At 44.9% G+C, this 24,817-nt stretch overlaps 1 long non-coding RNA gene and 1 other non-coding gene across 4 annotated transcripts in view; both read right to left on the reverse strand.

The window, feature by feature from the left end:
* The window catches only part of LOC121817728 (uncharacterized), a 73,768-nt gene that overhangs the window by 19,414 nt on the left and 29,537 nt on the right, over nucleotides 1–24,817 (reverse strand). For 2 of the 3 annotated variants that reach the window (XR_009598280.1, XR_006057769.2), the window contains one exon: nucleotides 21,619–21,701. This is a non-coding gene — a long non-coding RNA (uncharacterized LOC121817728). Of the gene's footprint in view, nucleotides 1–21,618; nucleotides 22,059–24,817 lie in introns of all 3 variants that reach the window. The other variant, XR_009598281.1, reaches the window with a different exon arrangement.
* TRNAC-ACA (transfer RNA cysteine (anticodon ACA)) lies at nucleotides 20,714–20,785 on the reverse strand. The gene has a single exon. It is a non-coding gene; the product is annotated as a tRNA-Cys (tRNA).

The following is a 24,817-nucleotide window of genomic DNA, read 5'->3' on the forward strand; positions in this document are numbered from 1 at the left end:
AATAGTCTATCCACATTATACACCAGGATACCCGCTGCTTTACTGACTGGCAGAAAACAATTCCCATTTCATGAAACAATAAAAATTTAAATGGAGTGTATAAACTCTCCCAAGGTCACTGCCTCTAACCTTATAACATCAGCAATGAGGGCTGTAAACCCCACCATGAACCATCTGATCCGGGAGAAGCCAGAGAGTCCGCTGTGGTGCTGCATGTGCGGAATTCCATCAGCACCGGGCACTGCCGCCCACAGACCTTGACATCAGGAGATGGCAGGGACCTCGCCTCCCTCCTCAAGTCTGCCAGATGCCTTCCTGGCATCTACCGCGGCCCACCTGGCCCGCTGAGTAACGCGGCACGTCTCGGTGTCATCGTGGCCACCTACACTCTCGGGGCATAAGGAGTGATCGCCCCTGGTAACTGACTGACTAGCCATGTGATGGCCAGCCTCCAGGACTGCTTTCGCCACCCAGCCTCCTCCAGTGAGCCTAGGGCCTGCCAGAGAGAACTCTGTCTAGCAACTGACAAATTCAGTCCCCAGTTTCTCAGTCGTGAAGACCCATATCTCTCTTGCAAATACATATAGTGTAGGGCAAAAACTGAGTGAATACCAAGATAAAGAGGGAAACTGAAGGGTAATCTAGCCCAGCTCCCTTCTTGCTCCAAGAAAGGACTCCAAAACTATCCCAGCTAAAAGTATCAGCATCATAAAAACATGGGAAAATACTCTGATAATACAAATATGTAAATTCAATGAAATCCCTATAAAAAAAAAAAGCCAGCTTTGTGGTAGGAATTCGTAAGCTGATCCTAAGTATATGTTCTTATAATGCAAAGGACCTCAAACAATTCCGAAAAAGAAGATCACAGTTGGAGGACTGATGCTACCCAGTTCCACGGTGATTATAAAGTCATCGTAACATGACAGCGTGGTCCTGGCATACAGACAGGCACACAGATCCATGCATCCAAACTGAAATTCCCAAAATAAACTGTTATATTCATGGTCAATTGAATTCTGACAAATGTGCCCAGGCAATTCAACAAATGGTTCTGAGACAACTGAATAGCCACATACATACACACAGAAAAAACTGAAAACCTTATCATACACCATAAACAAAAATTAATTCAAACTGGATTATACATTTAACTGCAAGCGATAAAACTATCAAACTTCTACAAGAAAACAAAAGAGAAAATTGTAGTGAGCCTGGGTAGGGCAAAACGCTCTCAAGTACAACACCAAAAGCATAATCCATAAAGGAAAAAAATTAATAAAACTTTTGTAAATCATATACCTGATAACATGAATTACATTCAGAATAAAGAACCTATAACTCAATGGGCAAAAGATGTGAACAGACATCTCAGCATGGAAGATACACAAACGGTTAAAGAGTACGGGAAAAGGTGCTCCTGAGGAAATTCTCTTTATTTTTAAAACCCCAGTGAGAACCAGTCCACACCAGCATGACTACTGTCGATAAAATAGACGATGACAAGTGTCAGCGAGCATATGCACAAACCTGAACCCTCACACGATGCTGGTAAGGATGAGAAACGTTGCAGCCACCATGGAAAACAGTCTGGTGGTATCTAAAAAACTTAAAACATAAATGTATTGCACAACCTAGCAATTCAACTTCTGGGATTTAACCCAAATGAAAACATGTGCATGAGCGTTTGCGGCAACAGCATTCATAATAACCGAAAACAGATGAATGGTTAAACAGTATGTGGCATATTCATACCACGGATGGTTATCCTGATAATTTAAATGAATGAGCTATTGCTACAACACGCTACAACAAAAACATATGCTACATGCACGAAGCCAGACACAAAAGGCTGCACACTGTATGATTCCACCTATCTGAAATGTCCAGAAGAGGCTAATTTATAATGACTGAAAGCACATCAATGGTGGCCTGGGGTTAAGTGGTGGTGGAGACAAGAATTAACTGCAAATGAGCAAGAGGTTACACTTGGAGGGATGGAAATGTTTTCAAACTGGATTGTGGTGATTGTTGTACAAGTCTATACATTTATTAAAAATAATCTGATTCTACATTTACAAAGGGTGGGCATTATAGTATATACATTATACCTCAATAAAGTTGTTTGATAAAAAACAAAATCTAACCTCTATGTATGTCAGTCAGTTCAATTGCTCAGTCATGTCCAACTCTTTGCAACCCCATGGACTGCAGCACGCCAGGCTTCCCTGTCCATCACCAACTCCTGGAGTTTACTCAAACTCATGTCCATCGAGTCGGTGATGCCATCCAACCATCTCATCCTCTATCATCCCCTTCTCCCCCTGCCTTCAATCTTCCCCAGAATCAGGGTCTTTTCCAATGAGTCAGTTCTTCTCATCAGGTGGAAAAAGTAACAGAGTTTCAGCTTCAGCATCAGTCCTTCCAATGAATATTCAGGACTGATCTTCTTTAAAATGGACTGGTTTGATCTCCTTGCTGTCCAAGGGACTCTTAAGAGTCTTCTCCAATACCACAATTCAAAAGCATCAATTCTTCAGCACTCAGCTTTCTTTATAGTTCAATTCTCACATCCATACATGACTACTGGAAAAACCATAGCCTTGACTAGATGGACCTTTGTTGGCAAAGTAATGTCTCTGTTTTTTTAGTATGCTGTCTAGATTGGTCATAGCGTCCCCTCCAAGGAGCAAGCCTCTTTTAATTTCATGGCTGTATCACCATCTGCTGTGATTTGGGAGCCCAAAAAATAAAGTATGTCACTGTTTCCATTGTTTCCCCATCTATTTGCCATGAAGTGATGGGACCGGATGCCATGATCTTCATTTTCTTAATGTTGAGTTTTAAGCCAACTGTTTCACTGTCTTCTTTCACTTTTATCAAGAGGCTCTTTAGTTCTTCTTCACTTTCTGTCATAAGGGTGGTGTCATCTGCATATCTGAGGTTATTGATATTTTTCCTGGCAATCTTAATTCGCCTTGTGCTTCATCCAGCCTGGCATTTCACATAATGTACTCTGTATAGATGTTAAATAAACAGGGTGACACTATACAGCCTTAACATACTCCTTTCCCAATTTGGAACCAGTCTGTTGTTCCATGTCCAGTTCTAACTGTTTTTTCTTGACCTGCATACATATTTCTCTGGAGGCAGGTCAGGTGGTCTGGTATTCCCATTTCTTGAAGAATTTTCCACTGTTTGTTGTGATCCACACAATCAAAGGCTTTGGCATAGTCAATAAAGCAGAAATAGATGTTTTTCTGGAACTCTTCTGCTTTTCTGACCATCCAACAGATGTTGGAAATTTGATCTCTGGTTCCTCTGCCTTTTCTAAATCCAGCTTGAACATCCAGAATTTCACCATTTACGTCCTGTTGAAGCCTGACTTGGGGAATTTTGAGCATTATCTTGCTAGGGGGTGAGATGAGTGCAAGTGTGTGGTAGTTTGAACATTCTTTGGCATTGCCTTTCTTGGGGATTGGAATGAAAACTGACCTTTTCCAGTCCTGTGGCCACTGCTGAGTTTTCCAAATTTGCTGGTATGTTGAGTGCAGCACTTTCACAGCATCATATTTTAGGATTTGAAATAGCTCAACTAGAATTCCATCACCTCCACTGGCTTTGTTCATAGTGATGCTTCCTAAGGCCCACTTGACTTTGCATTCCAGGATGTCTGGTTCTAGGTGAATGATCACACTATTGTGGTTATCTGGGTCATGAGGATCTTTTTTGTATAGTTCTGTGTATTCTTGCCATCTCTCCTTAATATCTTCTGCTTCTGTTAGGTCCATACCCTTTCTGTCCTTTATTGAGCCTATCTTTGCATGAAATGTTCCCTTGGTATCTCCAAGTTTCCTGAAGAGAAACCATTCAGTATCACAGTAATCCAAGTCTATGCCCCAACCAGTATTGCTGAAGAAACTGAAGCTGAATGGTTCTATGAAGACCTACAAGGCCTTCTAGAACTAACACCAAAAAAAAATATGTCCTTGTCATCATAGGGGACTGGAATGCAAAAGTAGGAAGTCAAGAGATACTTGGAATAACAGGCAAATTTGGCCTTGGAGTACCAAACAAAGCAGGGCAAAGGCTAACAGAATTCTGCCAAGAGAATGCACCGGTCATAACAAACACCCTCTTCCAACAACACAAGAGAAGACTCTACACATGGACATCACCAGATGGTCAATAGTGAAATCAGACTGATTATATTCTTTGCAGCCAAAGATAGAGAAGCTCTATACAGTCAGGAAAAACAAGACCAGGAGCTGACTGTATCTCAGATCATGAACTCCTTATTGCCAAATTCAGACTTAAATTGAAGAAAGTAGGGAAAATCACTAGACCATTCAGGTATGACCTAAATCAAATCCCTTACAACTATGCAGTGGAAGTGAGAAATAGATTCAAGGAATTAGATCTGATAAACAGAGTGCCGAAGAACTATGGACAGAGGTTCATGACATTGTACAGGAGGCAGCAATAAAGACCATCCCAAGAAAAAGAAACAAAAAAAGGCAAAATGGTTGCTTGATGAGGCCTTACAAATAGCTGAGAAAAGAAGAGAAGCTAAAGGCAAAGGAAAACAGGAAAGATATACCCCTTTAAATGCAGAGCTCCAAAGAATAGCAAGGAGAGAGAAGAAAGCCTTCCTCAGTGATCAATGCAAAAAATAAATGAAAACAATAGGATGGGAAAGACTAGAGATCTCTCTGTATGTAAGGTAAAAGGTAAGGTGAAGTCGCTCAGTCCTGTCCAACTCTTTGCGACCCCATGGACTGTAACCTACTAGGCTTCTCCGTCCATGGGATTCTCCAGGCAAGAATACTGGAGTGGATTGCCATTTCCTTCTCCAGGGGATCTTCCCGACCCAGGGATCGAACCCAGATCTCCCGCATTGGAGGCACACGCTTTAACCTCTGAGCCACCAGGGATGTCTCAAATATTATATTACATATACATATGCGTTTCAAAATAGTAAGACAATACTCTAAAATATTAACAATGAAAAAAATTTTGTGTGGATTATAGGTGATTTTGTTTTCTTTGTTATACTTATGTGCATTTTTCAAGTACTCTATAAAAAGAGTATACTCATTTTATAATCAGAAAAAATAGAGAAGTTCTTAAGGAAGATAGGAACTCCACTAAAAGTAGTATCAGGAAACAATATTAGTGTCAGGAAAAAATTTCCTCTAAAATACATTCTAGCATCTCCTAGCACTTGACATAAGTAACAAGTTCTAGCTACATGTTGGTAGAATATCAATTACTATTTTAAGGACCAGCTTGCCAGTAATGCCTCTTATCCCCACCACAAAGTAAAATCTCTGCGTGTGATATCTGCCAGCCACCGTCCCAGTCTCCCTTCCATCCCAAGATTGCAGTCTTCCACCGGATCCAGTTCCACCGCCCTGCTCTGCTTCGTCCCCTCGGTCATTTCCACACAGACCCTGCTGGATTTTAGGGCAGACTCAAAGAAAAGCTCTGTGCATCGTCCCCCACCCGCCCCTCGCTGCCCTTTCAGAGAGAGCTGGGGCTGGACAGAGACCCTGGCGCGGTTGGCAGGCCGTAATTATCAATGTGGTGTTGGAGAAGACTCTTGAGAGTCCCTTGAACTGCAAGGAGATCCAACCAGTCCATCCTAAAGGAGATCAACCCTGGGATTTCTTTGGAAGGAATGATGCTAAAGCTGAAACTCCAGTACTTTGGCCACCTCATGCGAAGAGTTGACTCATTGGGAAAGACTTTGATGCTGGGAGGGATTGGGGGCAGGAGAAGAAAGGGACGACAGAAGATGAGATGGCTGGATGGCATCACGGACTCGATGGACGCGAGTCTGAGTGAACTCCAGGAGTTGGTGATGGACAGGGAGACCTGGCGTGCTGCGATTCAAGGGGTCGTAAAGAGTCGGACACGACTGAGCGACGGAACCAACCGAATTATCAATAGTACACCCGGCTACTGAGGGAAGGAATCCGGAGACAGCTAACTGGCTGGGGAAGGACAGCGGGGAGAGGACCGGGTCCGCTAGCTCGCCTCTGCGGATCTCTGCGTCCCGCACACCGTTGCTGGCCTCTGGCCAGAAGCCCCGCCTCCCGCCCGCCCGCAGCCCCGCCTCCCAGCTGCTGCCCCGCCCCCATCTGCTGCCCGGCGCCCCCTCTCGGCCCCGCCTCCCACTTGCGGCCCAGCCCCAGCGCCGCCTCCCACCTGCGGCCCCGCCACCGTCTGCAGTCCCGCCTCCAGCCGCTTAGCCCTGCCTGAGCCGCCAGACCCTGAGATAAGACGACCTCCCCACCTACTCCTCCCGTCCCCGCTGCGCGCCTGCAGGAGGCAGAACTGAGTGCAGCGTGCACTAATCTCTGCTGCGAACGCAAGAGTTGAAGACACGCCGCGCCAAAACACGCCGCTCAACTATATTGATCATTTTGAGCTGAAGGCTCTTGAAAAACCGCCCAGTGCTGGGCGAGGCTGTCTCTGAACTCCCCTCTTCTGCCTAAAAACAGATTCCCTAAAGGAGATCAGCTGTGAAAACATCCCCTCCTGGAGAGGTTAGAGGGGAAAAGAGCCAAAAAGTCACTTACTCTCTCCTAAGTTACTAAAGGGGTTCCCTGGTGGCTCGGCCCATCCATCTGCCAAGCAGGAAAGGAGTGTTCCATCCCTGGGTGAGAAAGATCCCATGGGAGGAAATGGCAACCCACTCCAGGATTCTTTCCTGGAGAATTCCATGGACAGAGGAGCCTGGCGGGCTACAGTCCAAGGGTTCGCAAAGAGTCTGACATGATTTAGTGACTAAACAAGTTACTAAAAATCTCTTCCCCTAATAGATGGGGAACATGCTCTCAAATTTTAATGCTTTTTTGGATATTCACTTTTTTCCCCTGTGACTTCCCAATGTATTTAATATTAAAAATGAATAAATTTGGATTTCTTTTCTCAAGTTAATCTGCCCTCTGTTTATTCCAAAGACCCAGCATCAAACCTAGGAGCCAGAGGCAAAGAGTTTCCTCCCCTACCTAACCAGTCACATCAGAAAATAATAAAGAGATGACCCCCTGCCTCCGGCCAAGCCAGGAAGCGCATGGGTGCTGCTAGCAACTCTGAACTTCATCAGCTAGAACAGATGACCAACAAAGCAGGATGTCAAAGACTCAGACCGTATGTCAGGCCAACGCGGAACTGCAACACCTTGGGAGACCCCTACTCCTTTAGCTGCTCTTAGTTTGTGGTGTGGCTGGAAGGTAGAATTGGGCTTGCCTAGCTTGAGGCTTGGCTGGATCCAGATGAGGCCGACTCCCCTACATGCCTATCCCAGCAGCCTCTGTTTTCCTTCTGTCTTGGCTTGCTGCTAGCGAAAGAATTAACACCCTTAACCACTGCCAGTTTGATGTATGATGCAGCGCACTCAAAAAAGCAAGTGCTCTGTGACAACCCGGAGGATTAGGGGGATTCAGGATGGAGGGGATACGTGAATACCTATGGCCGATTCGTACTGATGGATGGCAAAAACCATCACAATACTGCTGTGCTTATTAAAGGTAATTAACCTCCAATAAATAAATTTTTTTAAAAAAAGTAGAAGAATTAACACCAGTCCCCCAGTTGAGAGCTGACACGTGAACAGACTAGGCTGTCTTCAAAGGCAAACAGTCACCTCCACAAAAACTGAATACACATAAATTGCTCATTCCCAGGCAAGGGAAACACCAGAAAACAAAAAGCAATTTTTACAGCAGCCCTGTAGCTGAAATAAAACTTTACCAGCCTGTAACATTTTTTTTTTCTTTTTACCATTTCACTTTCTTCACAGACTCACAGAACTGTAAAAACATCCCAGGTAAGATCAGCATTACTACGAATCCACAGTGATTCACTGCTGCCTGGAGCACAGAGAGCAAGGTAAGAGAACAGTGCTCCTGCTTTATTGCTTTTCGTTTCACAAGGTCTGCGGTCTAAACATAAGCAGCAACATATATCCGTGGCAGCCATGGGCATTCCAACACTAGGAATATTCTGTAAAATAAATAAATAAAGTGGGTTTATGGTTAAACGTGAAAAAGCATCACCAGTGTTATGAAGAGGATGCTGAAGCAAGATCTATAAAAACCTTGATGTGAGACCCTCAATTTTCATTTACTGCCTGTGTGCCCTGATTCAGGTCATTTAAGCTTTTGAATCCACATTTCCTCACCCCTAAAATGGTATAAATTCTCACCCTCCAAAACATATAGTGCTGTCATAAGGATTAAGTGATGCAATATAATACAACATGAGGTTACTAAAAAGTGCCACACAGATGTATTACACTTTCTTTTGAATGTATTTTTCATAAAGTTTTCCCAAAAACCAAAAAGAAGAAAAATCCTGCAACTCTTATTCACTGCATTTCTTCCGTGCCTTGCCTAGTGCTAACAGATATGCTGACTTATTAATGTGGAGGAAGATTTAATGTGAAATTTTCATATTAAAACATTAAACTTTTGTAATGATGACATTTTAAAAAAGAACTTGGCAGTGTTTGTATGTTGATAATAGACATTCTGAGCTGTGTCTATTCATTAAAATAAAATTTTCCAAGACAACAAGCTGAGAATTCTTTATTCATTTGTAAGTTCTTAGTCACATTTGGCAACTATCTGAAGATTCATTAGGATAAAGTTCAAGTGTTAATATGTTCAGAATCACCTAATTTTTTAACTAGGAATAACACACTGAGAGCAAGCTGCCTGAACCCTCCAATTTATTAAATGGATAACTCACTCAACCATGGCAAGAGACGTCATTTTAAATTAAGAGTGGGTTGAAAAAAAAGTCATTAATCCACCTCAGTCAGTCACATTTTTAACTTTTCAGAGAACAAAAATGATTATCTCTAGCTTTCTCCTTCCTGAGAAATTGTGACACTCCGCATGACTTGTCACTTAGTCAATAATGCCAGGCCTGCATGTGGTCAAAATTATGAACCGCGTTTCTTTTTCGTGTTCTCAGTTTTTTAAATTTTTTTCTCCCCCCTTCTCATATCTGGGCTTCCCTGGTGGTTCAATCGGTAAAGGAACTGCCTGCAATGCAGGAGATGGGGGTTCAATCCATGGGTCAGGAAGATCCCCTGGAGAATGAAATGGCAATCCACTCCAGTGGTCTTGTGAAGAATCCCATGGACAGAGGAGCCTGGTGGGCTACAGTTATGCGGTCACTAAGAGTCGGACACGACTGAGGGCCTTTGTGTCGTGAGCCGGGGAGGAATGTCAGTGTATCTGTCAGGGCTCTCCAGAGAAGCGAAACAGACACACCTACAGGCACACGTGGTGCTAAGTCCCTTCCGTCGTGTCCGACGCTTTGTGACCGTGTGGACTGTAGCCCGCCAGGCTCCTCTGTCCATGGGATCCTACAGGCAAGACCACTGGAGTGGGTTGCCATGCCCTCCTCCAGGCGATCTTCCCCACCCAGGGATCGAACCTGTGTCTCTTCCGTCTCCTGCATTGCCAGGTGGGCCCTTGACCACAAGCACCACCGGCTCATGCGGCTACGGAGACTGAGAAGTCCCACCACCTACTTTTCTGTAAGCTGGAGACCAGGTGGAACTCATTCTGACTCCAAGGGCCTGAGTCCAGGTGCGCTGACGTCCAAGGGCAGGAGAAGATGGACATCCCAGCTCAAATAGATTCAGGGGAAAGAACTGGCTGAATTGCTTAATATGCGTGTGCCCATGCGTGCTCAGTCATGTCTGACTGCAACCCCATGGACTGCAGCCTGCCAGGCTCTTCTGTCAACTGGATTTCCCAGGTAAAAATACTGCATTGGGTTGCCAATTCCTTCTCCAGGGGCTCTTCCCCACCTAGGGATCGAACCCCCGTCTCTTATGTCTCCTGCATTGGCAGGTGCGTTCTTTACCAGGAGTGCCACCTGCGAAGCCCCCCCCCCCCCCCCCCCGCCGAACAGCTTAATATCCTTCCAGAATTTCTTCCACAAAGGATAGCTCCATCCTTGACACTCTATCCTAAAGCAGTTTGAACTTTTTGAAACAAGATGGATGGCATCCATTTCCCACCCAGGTCATAAATAGTATATTATGATGAATGTTCAGGGAAATAATGGGGGGAGCGGTATGTAATTTTCCATTCCAAAAGGAAACAGCCCTAATCCTGTAATAAAATGTCCAAACAAGTAGACTAGGAAGCTGGCAAAGTTATTTTTTAAGGTAAGTTTAACCTCTTCGCAAAAGGCTAGATTCTTTAGCTCTTGGTCACGTTGCAGGACCTAAAATATTCTCCCAAAATAATAGACATATCTCTTTTCCCCAAAGGCATAAAATAGTCCACGTGTTAGGAGAAAGACTGAAACCTCCAGCGACCAGGCAAGGCAAGATAGTAGCTATTTGCATAAGTTATCTTCACAACGGGAGGTCCTGGTAATGAACAAGGAAGTTACAAGCTACCACCAACCAGAAGAATTCAGGAAAGGATCAAAAGGAGAGAGGAGACTCCAGGTCCTACCAACCTCCCAGAGCCCCCCTGGCTGGAATCCACCTCAGGAGGAACCTTGAGTCAGTGATTCACCAGAGACAACCTGGAAATTACCACCACCACCATGAAACCTTCAAACCCAAATTTGAGCCACGTGGCAGAGCAGTCCTCCTGGGTTCCTTTCCCTTCTGTTCTCTGCCCCAAGGCCCCTTCCCAACAGAATTTTCAGCACGGGTGTCTCCTCCCACAATTCATGGCAGAGTTACACCTGGGTCCCCTTTGCGGCCCGGAAGGAGGCCCTGCTACTGCAATACATGGGCTTCCAATCTGTATTCTTACAATGAAAAATAGAGCGATTCTAGAACTACGACTGTATCTCTCACCCCGCCCACCTCTGCCTTACGCACCTGAAGGCACTCAGGAAGCCAAGATGCTCCGGCTGCTCCCTCGCGCACAGCCCCACCTGCACCCCCCAAACACACCTGCCGATGCCCGATGCCCGCACACACCTACCTGAGACAGGAATGGGAGAGCTCACCACTAGCGCCGCTGGCCTGCTTCCTGGGCTTGGGGGACAGGGGTGTCCCTTTGCCAAGGAAGTCACCTGACTTGCAAAGTGTCTCAGATGCTTTGAACGCGGAGCGCGCGTGGACCTGCCCAGGACGCGCTGCGCCAGGATCGCGCCCTGATTCTCAAGGAGGTGACCCCGCGATGCCCGGTGACAGTGAGCCCACCCTGGGCGTCAGGCCTGGCCTCAGTCTGCGGACTCCAGGGCCAGTCCGAGGTCCGGGAGCGGGGCTGGCTCCAGACCCACGCCGGGCCGGGTATCCACCAGTGGAGACAGGCCACCCCGCGCTGTCTCCACGTGCAGCCCCGGGGCCCCATCACGTCCAGTCCGTCGCGGTGCGAGCTTCTGGCGCCGCTTTTTGGCCGCCTTCCTGGGCCTGGGGCGCAGGGCATCCGTGGAGCCAGCCTGGAGCCCCTGCTCGGGCCTGGAGGCCTCGGTGGCCCGCCAGCACCGCCTCCCGCCCTGGTCCCCGCGGCGTTCAGCCCGCGCTTCCCATTACCGCCCGCGGCCCGCTCCTCCCAGGCAGACCTGCAGCCTCGTAACTGACTGGCCCCCGCCTCCTGAACTGCGTGCCAGACCTGACCAGGGGCCCAGCACGGCCTCGGGGGCAGGCCTTCCAGACCACACCTCCCGCGCTGAGGTGCCCTGGTTCCAGGCCAAGCAATGTAGGGGTCTCAGCAGGTGGCCTGGAATGATTGTGGGGCGCGGGGGCTGTCTTAGGGGTCAGCGGCCTTCAGGCGACAAAGTGTTTGGGGCAGTAGCATCAGTGCGTCATCTTGGATTGATTTCTGTGGCTTAAAAAGGTTTTATTGGGGGACAGACAGGTTTCTTCTCTTTTTTTAAGGCAAGAACCAGCCCACAGTGATCCAGCCGCTCTGGGGCCTGCAGCCCAAAATAATGGCTAAAGTATGGACCTTATGGGAGCCACTCACTTAGGGTCAAACGGGGTCACTAACAGGGCCAGATGGTCCAATCCCGAGAGTCATCGGGAGAAGAGGAACTAAGGCAGGAGGCAGATACCTGGGTTTGGAGAGGGGGTAGGTTTAACGCAGCCATCAGACACCCCTACACAGGCCCATGTGGGGCCCAGTGGGCTGGTGTGGAAACAGCCCTCACCCCTTCCCAGGTGTCGGTCCCCTCCACACCCACCCACCCCAGAACCCCAGGCTTTGTGCAGCCCTCCTGCCTGGAAGCTTGCTGTCAGTGGTGCTGGGCCCAAAGTGACCACAGTCAAGTGCTGCCCCGCCCCCCAACCTTCTGGGCCTGGCTGCAGGGAGACCTGGCCTGCCTCCAGTTCACATCTCTCTGGATTTATTACTATTTTGCACTCTCGATGCCTGCTGATAATGACAGTCTACATTGAGGGGAAAAAAAAAATCAAGCATTTGTAATTTATTTAAATTGCTATCCTCTGGTTCATCGGTAGAATAGCTTAGTAAATACAGAATAATTTCTTGAAGTGTCAGGGCAAAGAGAGGACTCTTATCCCGGCTCCTATCTTGACTCACAAACCAGGGTGGCCTTTGCCTTTGGGATCAAACAGGATCAAACAGGATCAAACAGAAGAGTGTGGTGTGGTGGTGTGGTTTAGTCGCTAAGCCATGTCCGACTCTTGCGACCCCATGGACTGCAACCTGCCAGGCTCCTCTGTCCATGGGATTCTCTGGGCAAGGATACTGGAGTGGGTTGCCATTTCCTAAATGTGGTTAAAGGCCTGTGACTTCTAGATGAGAAGTCTGGCTTTTCAAGAATGAAAAGGTAATTGATTAACAATTCTGTCATTTTCATGTTGATTCAAGAAGGTTTTCCAGGACTTAGACAGGAGGGATCTAGTTGGGCCTACAGGGTGTGTTCTAGGATCTGAACTTTCCTGAAACACCAGGACACTCACTCAAAGACCCTTCAGGAAATCACCCTACACCTGACACCAGTTTATGTGGACTGATCACAGGATTTGCTGACGTTTTTGTTATAATCATGCAGAGGACTAAACATATCGTCCCTCTTTCGTAGCAAAAAGCAGAAATACCTGGCCAGAGAATGAAACTGTTTTTACCCTCCTTCCCTAGATTTCACAGACCAAGAGTATTTCTTTTCTTACAGGACAACTGATTCAGGAGCCACTAGACTTCATGCTCATTCTGGCAAGTCTGCAAATGAACATTTTCTTTGAAAGACCATCGGGTGAAAATTTAGAGACTGGCACAGAAAGCCACCCTACATTTGAGATTAGGGAATGATCAAATACAGGTGACTGCCTTGTTTTCTCTTCCCGTGGAGCACAGTGAAAACAGCAGCCAGGCTTCCTTTGAAGGTAGCTAAGAAGTGCAGCCCAAATGCAAAAAAAAAAAAAAAAAAAAAAAACCAGCCTCCGCAAATCCAGGCTCTTCTTTTTCATCTTTTCTTGACATTTTGCTCCTAAAATTAGCTTTTTGATGAGAAAATTGCAATGAGTCATACCAAAGCTAGTTAAAGGTGAGGCAAATGTCTGAGACTGAAATTGAGTTGATTCTGCTTTGCTGTGCTGAGGGCACCTGGTAATTGGACATTGGAATTAGAACCACTGTGACCTTTCAAAATGAGCAAGGGAAAAAGGCGCCATTCAACTTGCTGGAATTTTGTCTATAGTTAAAGCTCTTCTTTTGAATGAAGTAATTTACTCGTCTTTTTAAATGAGCAATACCCAGCAGCCTGTTTTTTGTGTTGTCCTGTGCATTTATTCAATTATTCCAGCTCTTTGATCAATAAAAACTAATCTGTTTCTCGCTTTCCTATCACCTCTCCCTCCAAGACTGGCTTCCCTCCTTGGCTCCTCCAACGCCCAGTGTTTCTGGAAGTTACTGGTGTGACTTACATTTGCTGCTATTTCCACACGGCCCCGAGATGCTTCTCTCCAGATGCCGTCTTCCAGCATATCTTCAGTGGCATTTGGGCATAGATTGTTTAGGGTGATTGTTTCTAAGTGGCGTGAGAGAGGGGCCCAGTTATGTACCCAAAGCAAGAACAGATTCCTATTTCCTTCTCTCTTTCCCTGTAGAACTTAGCTCATGTCACCCTCTCTTAGCTTAGCTCAGCTCACCCTTTCTTTTTTATTTTTTTTTTTATTTTTTTGGTTGCACCGTGCATCTTAGAAAATCTTAGTTCCCCATCCAGGGATCAAACCCAGGCTCCTGGCAGTGGGAGCAGAAATTGCTAATCACTAGGTCACCAAGGAATTCCCTCATCCTCTCCATTTATTCATTTCATCATTTAACAGATATTTAGTGGCTGCTGCTATATGACAGAAGCGACTTAGCAGCAGCAGCAGCAGCTATACGTTCAGCCATATTCAAGTACTTACATATTGATTCAGTATCACTCAAAACAGGAAAAAAAAATATTCCTGCCCTCACGGAGCTTATAGTCTAGAGGGCAGAGAGAGGGGGAAGAGTGAAAATTAGTAAACTTTAGGAATAAGGAAAATGTGTAAAATATGAGAAGATACTAAGAGCTATAAGGCTTCCCAGGTAGCACAACAATAAAGAATCTACCTGCCAATGCAGGAGATGCAACAGACGTGAGTTCGATCCCTGGGTCGGGAAGATCTCCTGGAGGAGGAAATGGCAACCCACTCCAGTACTCTTGCCTGGGAAACCCCATGACAGAGGAGCCTGGCAGGCTACAGTACGTAGGGTCGGAAAGAGCTGGATACAATTGAGTGACTTAGCACCCATGAGGGTAAGATTGATTTGCTTTCCAAGGAGAGTAGCTGGTGTAAGGGACACGATCATGTAAACTGGCTTGTTTTTTAGAGTCACCTGATGCCCTCCTTTGTCCCAGCAGCTCCCTTACTGAGTCACGGCCCTTCCCCTCTATCCCTGGCTCTCACAGCATTTGAGGTCCATGAAGAACAGAACCCCCATATGTGTGCGGAGAGAGGCAGCTGTGGGTACAGGTTCCAGTGTTATAACAGGACAAAGTCCGAACCAGCTGTTGAACAAAGATGTGAATACACTTAAAAATGGTTTATATGGTAATTTTATATTATGTGAATTTTACCACAATTTAAACAAACAAGCTAGCAAAGGGAAGTGTATATTAATTAGAAGAAAAAAAGTTTTCAAAAAGGTCTAGAAATTTCTTTGAAAGATGTTTCCTCATAAATGAATATAGTCATCATGGACTATAAATCAGGGATGCATAATGCTATAGTTCAAAATCCAGAAGGTCACAGACAGCACACTAAATGTTCTATTGAAGATACAGGTTACTGTAGCAGTTACAGTTAATTATACCAAAACAGTGTTCATGGGGCAAGCCGAAAGCACTCCTTAGAGTAACTAGAGTTAGATGATAACAAGTTGAATTATCATTTAAAAACTATGGTCCAGTGGTTGAAGCTCTGTGCTTCCACTGCAGGGGGCATGGGTTCGATCCCTAGTCAGGGAAGTTCTGCTTGCCAAGTGGTACTACCAAAAAATGAAGAAAGCTATGGCCCAGGTGAGAGACAAAGAAACTGAGGACAAAAGTTTACGAAAAGCAACATGACACTTACTGCTTCAGGAAATCGCCACTTCTCCAGAATATTCGTTCAAAACACATGTAAGCACAACATGATTTTTAAACACATATAAGCATGCTTATGGAGTAGGAAACGGCAACCCACTCCAGCATTCAGGGTCGCAAAGGGTCAGACACAACTAAAGCAGCTGAGCACACAAGCATGCTTATTCTCACCACACACACACACACGGGAGTAAGTTTTGGGCCTCTAAATCAATTGCCCTAGATCTGATTATGTCTACAGCTAAGCAATAGCTTAGCTACTGTAGCTTTGCTACAGTCTGAGCAAAACTGTGTTTTTACATGATCTCTGAATGATCGTTGAAAGTATTCAAATAAGGCAAAACTGGAGGGGCAGATGGAAAAGTGGTCATAGTGACAGGAAAGTAAGATGATGCCCAAAATAAAAGCTGTCAGGCAGCACTTTTTTTTTTTTTTTTGGCACCACCATGAGACATGTGGTGTCTTAGTTCCCTGACCAGGGATCAAACTCATGGTCCCTGCAGTGGAAGCCAGGAATCTCAATGGCCAGGCAGCAATTTTTGTGTGAGAGTCTTAAGAATACTGAAATACCTAGAGTTAGAACAAAGCTCAAAGCCAGATATTCCTATCACAGAAAACACATTAATTCTGATTGTTTTTTCTGACTTAAAACATGGAGGTTTTTTTTAGAGAAATGTTAAAATTAGGGTAGCCCTAATTTGCTGAGTCTACAGCTTTCACATATGAAATTTGCTTTCAGAAAACTTAATTTCCAAATAATGTCACACAGAATTTAAGTGGAGTATGAGCTTATAAGATATTGCACAAGATACACATTTTAGTAGTTAATAAAAAGTCTGAGTTCATATAAAGATGAAAGGAACACATACCTTGAAATATAATACAATTGAAAATTAAAGTATTTTCAATTGTATTATATTTCAAGGTATAGTGTTAGTCTTGACAAAACTGTATTTTTAGAATTAAAATTTTCAAATGTCTAAAAACACACCGGGTGCAAGGATTTGGCTCAGACTGTTGCTACTGACTTAGTGGCCACTGTTAATAAAATGTCTTTGAACCATACAGGAACCTGAGGTCTGGTCATTCCAAGCCACAGACTTCAGCCCTAAATAATGAAGACCAGTTCCCCTGCCTTTCACAGGCAGGATAACAAAGACAGCAAGAGATGGCAATAATAATTAAATTAACAACTTGAAAAACAAAATATTGTTTAGAAATGAAATTTAGCCTCTCCTTGTCTTTGCAATTTTTCAACAATTTAGAATGATGACATGCACAGAAAGGCCACAAGGGGGTGCTGCTGGTAAACCGACAAGACCCCTTTCTTGACCACTCAGCAACAAGGAAATAATCTCTCTATGTCCACCCTCCTGGGATTTCGAGATGAACTCGGACAGTTTACAACAGAGAGGAGAGATCTTAAAAGAGGAGTACAGTCAAGAACATTTTTCCAGAAACAGAGCACCAGGCCGTAAAGACAGGCATCGAAAGGCAAACAGAAGGGGATGTCAGGTCTTCCCTTATTTTCTCATCACAGATTAGTCATTTGAAGAAAAAAGCACTCCCTGCTTCTCTTCAACGGAGCATTAAGCTTGAGATATATTTACTCTTCATTCTCTTTGGGGAACCATCCACTTTAAACACAGCTCCAAAGCTCAGTGTCCTGGGGGGAGCCTTCCATGGGGACCGCCCCCCCACCCCTGCCCAGCCAGTCTCCAGTTACCCTGTACATCATTTCAGTTCAAAGAGCTGTCCTCCGTCACATTCTCAAGTTAAAAAAAAAGCAAACAAACAGAAACCAAAGGTTTAAAATGCAAATTGAATCCTAAAAGTCTGAGTCAGGCTTTGTTGTGCTCAGAATTAATTCCACTGTTTCTAACTTGCCCTGAAGTGAAGTTGCCAAAGAATTTGCTGAAACTTGAGGACTAGAAGCTATAAACCTCATGATGATTTAGCTTAAAAGCTTTCCCAGAAGTGACAGTACAAACACGAAGCTCCTCTCACAGGGCTAAGGTTTTATCTTTTTAATAAAAGCATTCACTTGATTGATAAGACCTGTGATGCCTTGATTTGATTATTTTTCAAGAATTACTTTCAAAATGGGCCACAAAAGTTGTTTTCTTGAATCTTGTTAGCCTTAACCTACTATCCCCAAATCAACTGCAATTTAGCTATTTTAGCTGCTTCAGTTTGGGGGCTTTTTTCCACTACTGCTGTGAACTATGATGGACAGGAAAGCAGGGAGATCAAACCAGTCAGTTCTAAAGGAACTCAACTGAATATCGATTGATTGATTCTTGAATATTCATTGGAAGGACTGATGCTGAAGCTGAAGCTCCAATGCTTTGGCCACCTGATGAGAAGAGCCGACTCGCTGGAAAAGACCCTGATGCTGGGAAAGATTGAGGGCAGGAGGAGAAGGGGATGACAGAGGATGAGATGGTTGGATGGCATCACCAAACTCAATGGACACGAGTTTGAGCAAGTTCCTGGAGACAGTGAAGGACAGGGGAGCCTGGTGTGCCGCGGTCCACGGGGTCACAAACAGATAGACACGACTGAGCGATTGAACAACAACAAGCCTTGAGGAACATCCGGCTGCAAGTCTGGAGAGTGTGTCACCAAATACTAAAGCGATGGACACGAGGCAGCATGGCTTAGGGGAAACGGGGGTTGTGTAGTTAGACAGACCCTGGAGTGGGTTGAATCAAGTCCTCCAAGAAGATACGTTCACATCCCAACTCTGGGTACCTGTGTGGGTGTGTGTGCTCAATCATGTCCGACTCTTTGGGACCTTGTGGACTGCAGCACACCAGGCTTCCCTGCCTTTCACTGACTCCCGGAGCTTGCCGAGTCCATGATGCCATCCAACCATCTCATCTTCTGTCACTGTCTTCTCCTCCTGCCTTCAATCTTTCCCAGCATCAGGGTCTTTGGCAATGAGTCAGTTCTTTGCATCAGGTGGCCAAAGTATTGCAGCTTTAGCATCAGCATCAGTCCTTCCAATGAACACCCAGGACTGACCTTCTTTAGGATGGACTGGTTGGATCTCCTTGCTGTCCAAGGGTCATCCATACAATGGGGATGAAAATAGCAATCACCCTGACAGCTGGTGTGAAGATTATAGGAGATAGATTGACCACATCAACACAGTTATGTTAAATTTTGTGGATTGAAAATTAAAATGACCATGATAGAGAAATTATTAGAAGGAAAGTTTGGTTTTAAAAAAAGGTAAACTGAAAAAAAAAGAAAGAAAAAAAAAAGCTGTTTAATAAGACTCCGTGGCCACCGGAGGTCAGTGTTGCTTCGAAGCAAAATCCCTGTAAATCCCTCTGGGGGTGTAAAGGTCTTACAAGAAATGACTACATTTTCTTCTAAAAAATGTTAGCTTCAATATATCTGATTTTTAGACTTACTGAGTGACAGATGGTTACAGTCTGTTAAAAAAAAATCAACTTGTAAAAAGAAATCAACTTGTTAAAGATATATATTTTGTGCAAAAATGAGCTTGGATCCTCCTTATTCAAAAGTAATAAGAGAAATTAAGAGAGGGGAGAAAGATATGCATAAAAAAAATATGCACCTACTCAAATATATATTAGATCTGTGGTCCTCAGCCACTTAGTCGTGTCCAAATGTTTTAGACCCCATGGAACGTAGCCCACCAGGCTCCTCTGTCCATGGCATTCTCCAAGCAAGAATACTGGAGTGGGTTGCCATTTCCTGCTCCAGGGGATCATCCCAACTCAGGGATCAAATCCTCGGCTTTTGCGTTGCAGGCAGATTCTTTACCAGTGAGCCACCTGGGAAGCCCATATTATATCTATAGGTACATAGATATATTTGCAGTCTTACCCAGAGCTCAGTGCCAGGGAAAAGCAAAAACCATATCTTATAACTCTTACTCTGTAACTGAAGAGGTCAGTAACACATAGCATATCTGAATTTTTTTTAAAAAATTATAAATATTTTTTAAAATAAAAAAATAAATGCTCTACTACAAACAATAAGGCAGAGATTACTACTGGTGGCATCATTTGCAATGTCTTTGCTCTAAGATTGGGGGAGTTAAGGAACAAAGTCATGCGGGAGGGAAGGAGAGGAGAGACGACCTTGAAAACAGGGTGAAAACTGACAATGAGCCTGTGGGGAAATCACATTGGGATAACCGGAGCTCGTTTTGGGGACATGTCGTGTGATTTTGATTCATCCCTGTTGCCGAAGTTCCACACTTACCCAAGACATTTGGATATTCATTCATCCACTGCTCTGGACAAAGAAATAGACAAAAACAGAGAGATTCCAGGCCCTCATGGAGCTGAGTTAAATGAGCAAGCAAATGTTTGAATATATGGTTATACATGGTGGGAAGGGCTCAGAAAGAAAAGAGCAGTGTGGCCAGACTAGGGGCTTCCCTGGTGGCGCAGCTGGCAAAGAATCTGCCTGCAATGAGGGAGACCCGGGTTCAATCCCTGGGTTGGGAAGATTCCCTGGAGAAGGGAATTACCAGACAAGACCTCTCAGAGGGAAGTGACATTTGAGCAGAGACCCGAGGACCATTTGGGTCATGAGTTCTGAGTCAGTATTTCAGGTCAAAGATGCCAAAGCCAGTGTAGACAGTCCACAGTGAGTGAAAAGGAAAGAAGTTCAGATGTATCCCAAGGGCAATGGGAAACCAGTTTGCACTTAAAGGCTAAAGAATCATTTTAGCTGCTATATAAACAATGGATGGTCTGAGGATTCAACGAGAGTGGAAGAAGGGAGACCCAGGCGTGGTCAGGCGTGTGCATGGTGTCCAGGGAGACCGCGTCTGAGATGGAGAAAAGGAAACGGGTTGTAGGCCATTGGAGGGAGAATCAGCCAGTCTCATCAGGGGATCAGAGGGGTCCAGGGGGCAGTATTTCTGTTTACTCTGTGTGCACCTGTGTGCTTAAGTCTCTACTGCTGAAACTTAATTGTTTTTACGGAGAAATACCAACCTTTCCTCTTAAAGAAAGAAAGAAAGTGAAGTTGCTCAGTCGTGTCCAACTCTTTGCGACCCCATGGACTATAGCCTACCAGGTTCCTCCGTCCATGGGATTTTCCAAGCAAGAATACTGGAATGGGTTGCCATTTCCTTCTCCAGGAGATCTTCCCAAACCAGGGATTGAACCTGGGTCTCCCGCATTGTAAGCAGATGCTTTACCACCTTAGCCACCAGGGAAGACTTTACATTTCCTCTTAAAAGCAGAATTATTAAATTTTCACCACTTATACAAAGAAGAATCAAATAATCATGTATCCTTGATTGTTTTGCTGTATGTATGTAAAATAATACCAACTAAGTGCCACACCTTTTTAATGGGAATGGAAGCAAAATTGCATTTTAAATTTAATAAAGAAAAAATGAAGGTGATTATCCCCTTGCCATTCTGGTTTTATATCCATTGTTCAAAGTCTCTATTGCTTTTTCTTCTCCTAGAAATAGTCATGGGAAATGGATATATTGAATCTAAAAATATTCGTCCCCAAATCTATAAATTATAGTCAAATTTCATTTCTACTCTATGGGAACATTTTCAACAATATGCAAGCACTGTGGTAAGAGTATCTGTGCCAGCCAGGCAGCTAACAGGAGAAGAGATGGGCCTGCGGATGCATCTAAATCTTATTAAGAGAACAAGGGCTAACGTCAACTAAACAGGCAAAGCTTTACCCCAGATGAGTTCTGGATGTTCTCATGAAGATGCAGGTTACAGGGGCAAGCTGTTTTCCTTCTGGCAGAACTGGATGAGCCAAGCCTGTGGGTAGAATTCTAAGGGAACAGATTTCAAAAGACGTTAGGTGCCAGGCAGAGACTGCCTCGGACTACAGGTATGGGGGGTTGGGAAATATTTTTAAATTACAGAACATAATGCCAAAAAAAGGCAGTTGACTGTAACAGCTGCAATTTTCCCGTAAAAGAGAAAAAGAGTTTAGCACAAACAGACAAGTAGTTACTGGGCCAAATGCCAGAGGTATGTCTGGATGCCCATGTTCAAGTGTGGCACAAATTACCTGCATCATTACTCTGCGTCAGTACCTTCTCCCTCCGTCATCTCTTTTCCAAGGAGCACCCCAAGGACTCTTCAAGCCGCTTACTGTTGTAGGAACAAATCAGGATGATGGTTGCAAAGTGAAAATGAAAGTCGCTCATTGTGTCCAACTCTTTTCCACCCCACGGGCTATACAGTCCATGGAATTCTCTAGGCCTGAATACTGGAGTGAGTAGCCTTTCCCTTCTCCAGGGGATCTTTCCAACCCAGGGGGCAAATCCAGGTCTCCTGCATTGCAGGCAGATTCTTTACCAGCTAAGCCACAAGGGAAGCCCAGGAATACTGGAGTGGGTAGCCTATCCCTTCTCCAGCGAATCTTTCCCACCCAGGAATCGAACTGTGGTCTCTTGCATTGCAGGCGGATTCTTTACCAGCTGAGCCACAAGGGAAGCCAAAAGAGCTCTGCAAAAAAAAAATGCAACACAATGCAAGATGGTGTTATAATCAGTTATAATTTCCTTTTATGATTCATGTGTTAAATTTTACCATAACTATAGGCTTCAAGTAGATAGAAGTATCATACAATTATAATTATACATTTTATATTGGCTAATAGGATTACATGCTTATTGTGAGTACTCAATAACAAAATGAATGCTAAAATCTCCCTAAAATTATTATTATTATTATTTTTGCTTAGTCATGTCTGACTGTTTGTAACCTGGTGGACTCCTCTATCCCTGGGAGTCTCCAAACAAGAATAGTGGAGTAGGTAGCCATTCCCTTCTCCAAGGGAATCTTCCTAACCCAAGGATTGAACCCAGGTATCCTGCATTGCAGGCATATTCTATACCATCTGAGCTACCAAGTAAGCCCCATACTTATTTTGCTCTCATCCCAAGTCCTGAAATCTGACTTAGGAAGGGATCAAGGCATATGTATTTTCACAATTCTCTAGGTGGTTCTGATGGGCACCCCAGCTTCCGAATCTCTGCACTGCTTTAATAAATATTAGATAAAGTGAAGTGAAATTGCTCAGTCATGTCCGACTCTTTGGGACCCCATGGACCCTCGTCCACTGGTGCCAGCGCCCGTTGTGTGGGGTCCTTCCCGAGCCTAAGTCACTGCCTGCCTGGGGTCTCGGTAGCATCACTGAGGTCCCAGGACTGGGCCCCCAGGACACACAGGCTGTGCTGGGCGGTGCTATCCCATGACACAGGAAGCGCGTGCACGGAACACGCACACGCCCCTCCAGGTCACGCTTCTCTGTTGGCTCCCCGAAGAGCTTCCTTGTGCTCTGGATGCCATCCCTAGATTTGTAAAATTAGCCGTTTCTGTCTTTAGTCCCCAGACTTGAGGACTGCACCTGATGGAGGGTGTGTGTCAAAGAGACAGGAGAGGACCCAAGGCTAATGGGATGAGAACCAGGGCTGAATGACCCCAGCAGCTCCAAGAGCAGTTCTCCTCTATGTATGAATCTCGGGTGTTTCTGTCACACCAAATTTACCTCTAATCTCCTCTCCCTTATTTTCTGACGCTGCCTTTCAGAAAGGATGCTCCCCTGGGTCTGGCAGAAATGCTTGAATTCTAGCTGGACCACAACTTAGGGGCAGGCTGTGACCTCCTAAAGCCAATCCCAGAGTCCTTCATTTGCAATAGGAGGAACATCTTGCAGACCAGTAGTAGTGTAAGGCAAATGATAGCAAAGCCAGTTTTGTTTACAACTGAACATATAGTCCACGTTTGCAGAGAGCTGTTGCAATGTGTATCTTTCACTCTTCATAAAAATATAATAATCAATAATGGTTTGTTACAGAGTCAAAAAGTTCTGACCAGTCCTTGGAACATGATCCAGCCCCGGCGCTGGTCCATCAAGCAAATGTGTCATTAAAACCTTGTTTGTCAAAGCTGACCTTTCCCAAGGTGACTGCGCCCCGGGTCTGCGAATGCACCCACTTCAGACCTTGCTGGTCAAGCAAAATCTCCGTCCTTGTCCCTGGTTGATACAGAACAAACTTCAGGATGACGCTCCACTCATGCAGGATGAGGGATCGCGGTCGGGGAGGGGTTCGGGGGCGGGGGTGTGCTCCAGCTGCAGATGAGCAGCAGAAACACCCCTGACCTTGAGGATCAGAAACTCTCGAGAGTTTGGAATCAGGCTTAGCCGATAACATAATTAGCACTTCCTTGAGGGAGAGGAGAGAGAACTTCATTTTGGTCTGGTAACTCATTCATCTGGCTAAGATGCAAACATATGATTTCAAATAGCTATTTTTTTTCTCTCTCTTCCTTTTGAGATAATTTCAGCCTTACACAAAAGCTTACACAAAGAATACCCACATAGCCCTCAAGGAGATTCCCAACTATTGACATGTTAGTCACGTTTGCTCCACCATTCTCCCCATCTCAAGCACAGTATTTATTCTCTGAAAAGCTGGAGAATGAGTGGTGGACATAAGACCCCCTCCTCCCAAAACCTGCCTTATTAACCACACTGCAATTATCAAAAGCAGGAAATCGGCACTGATACACTGCCAGTATCTGTCCTATAGATCTTACAACATGCTTGCCAACTGTATCACTACGCCCTATGGCAGTGGAAAAAAGAAAAGAAAGAAACAGAATGTTAAGGCTTATAAAGTCACAGTTGCTCTGAGATTCAGGTAACTGGTAGCATAATAATTCTTAAGGGGTTCAGTACACCATAGTCCTGGTCCTAAAATACTCCCTGATATTTAGACCTGGAAACCTGCTACTGTCTTCTCAATTGAAGGGTGTAGGAAGTGACGATCCAGAATGTTGATCATGTGCCTTTTTCAAAACTGAAGCGTCGTTGCTGTACAATATCATGTAAGTTACAGGTGAACAATACGCAATTTTAAAGGATATACTCCGTTTAGCGTTATTATAAACTAGTGCCTATATTCCCTGTTGTACTGTACATCCTTGTAGCTTATTTAATACATCATAGTTTGAATCTCCTCACCCTCTTCCTTCCTCCCCTTCTCTGTCCCCACTGGCAACCACCAGCCCTTTCCCTATATTGTGAGTCTGTTCTCCTTTGTCCTGGTCACGAGTTTGTCTTCTTTAGACTCTACATACAAGTGACATCACAGCGTCTGTCCTTCTCTGTCTGACCCACTTCACCCATCGTAATGTCCTCCAAGTCCATCCACGTTGCTGTGAATGGCAAGATTTTACTCTAGTTTATGTCTGAAGAG

Source organism: Ovis aries, chromosome 23 (assembly GCF_016772045.2).
Source record: "Ovis aries strain OAR_USU_Benz2616 breed Rambouillet chromosome 23, ARS-UI_Ramb_v3.0, whole genome shotgun sequence".
NCBI classification, from domain to species: domain Eukaryota; kingdom Metazoa; phylum Chordata; class Mammalia; order Artiodactyla; family Bovidae; genus Ovis; species Ovis aries.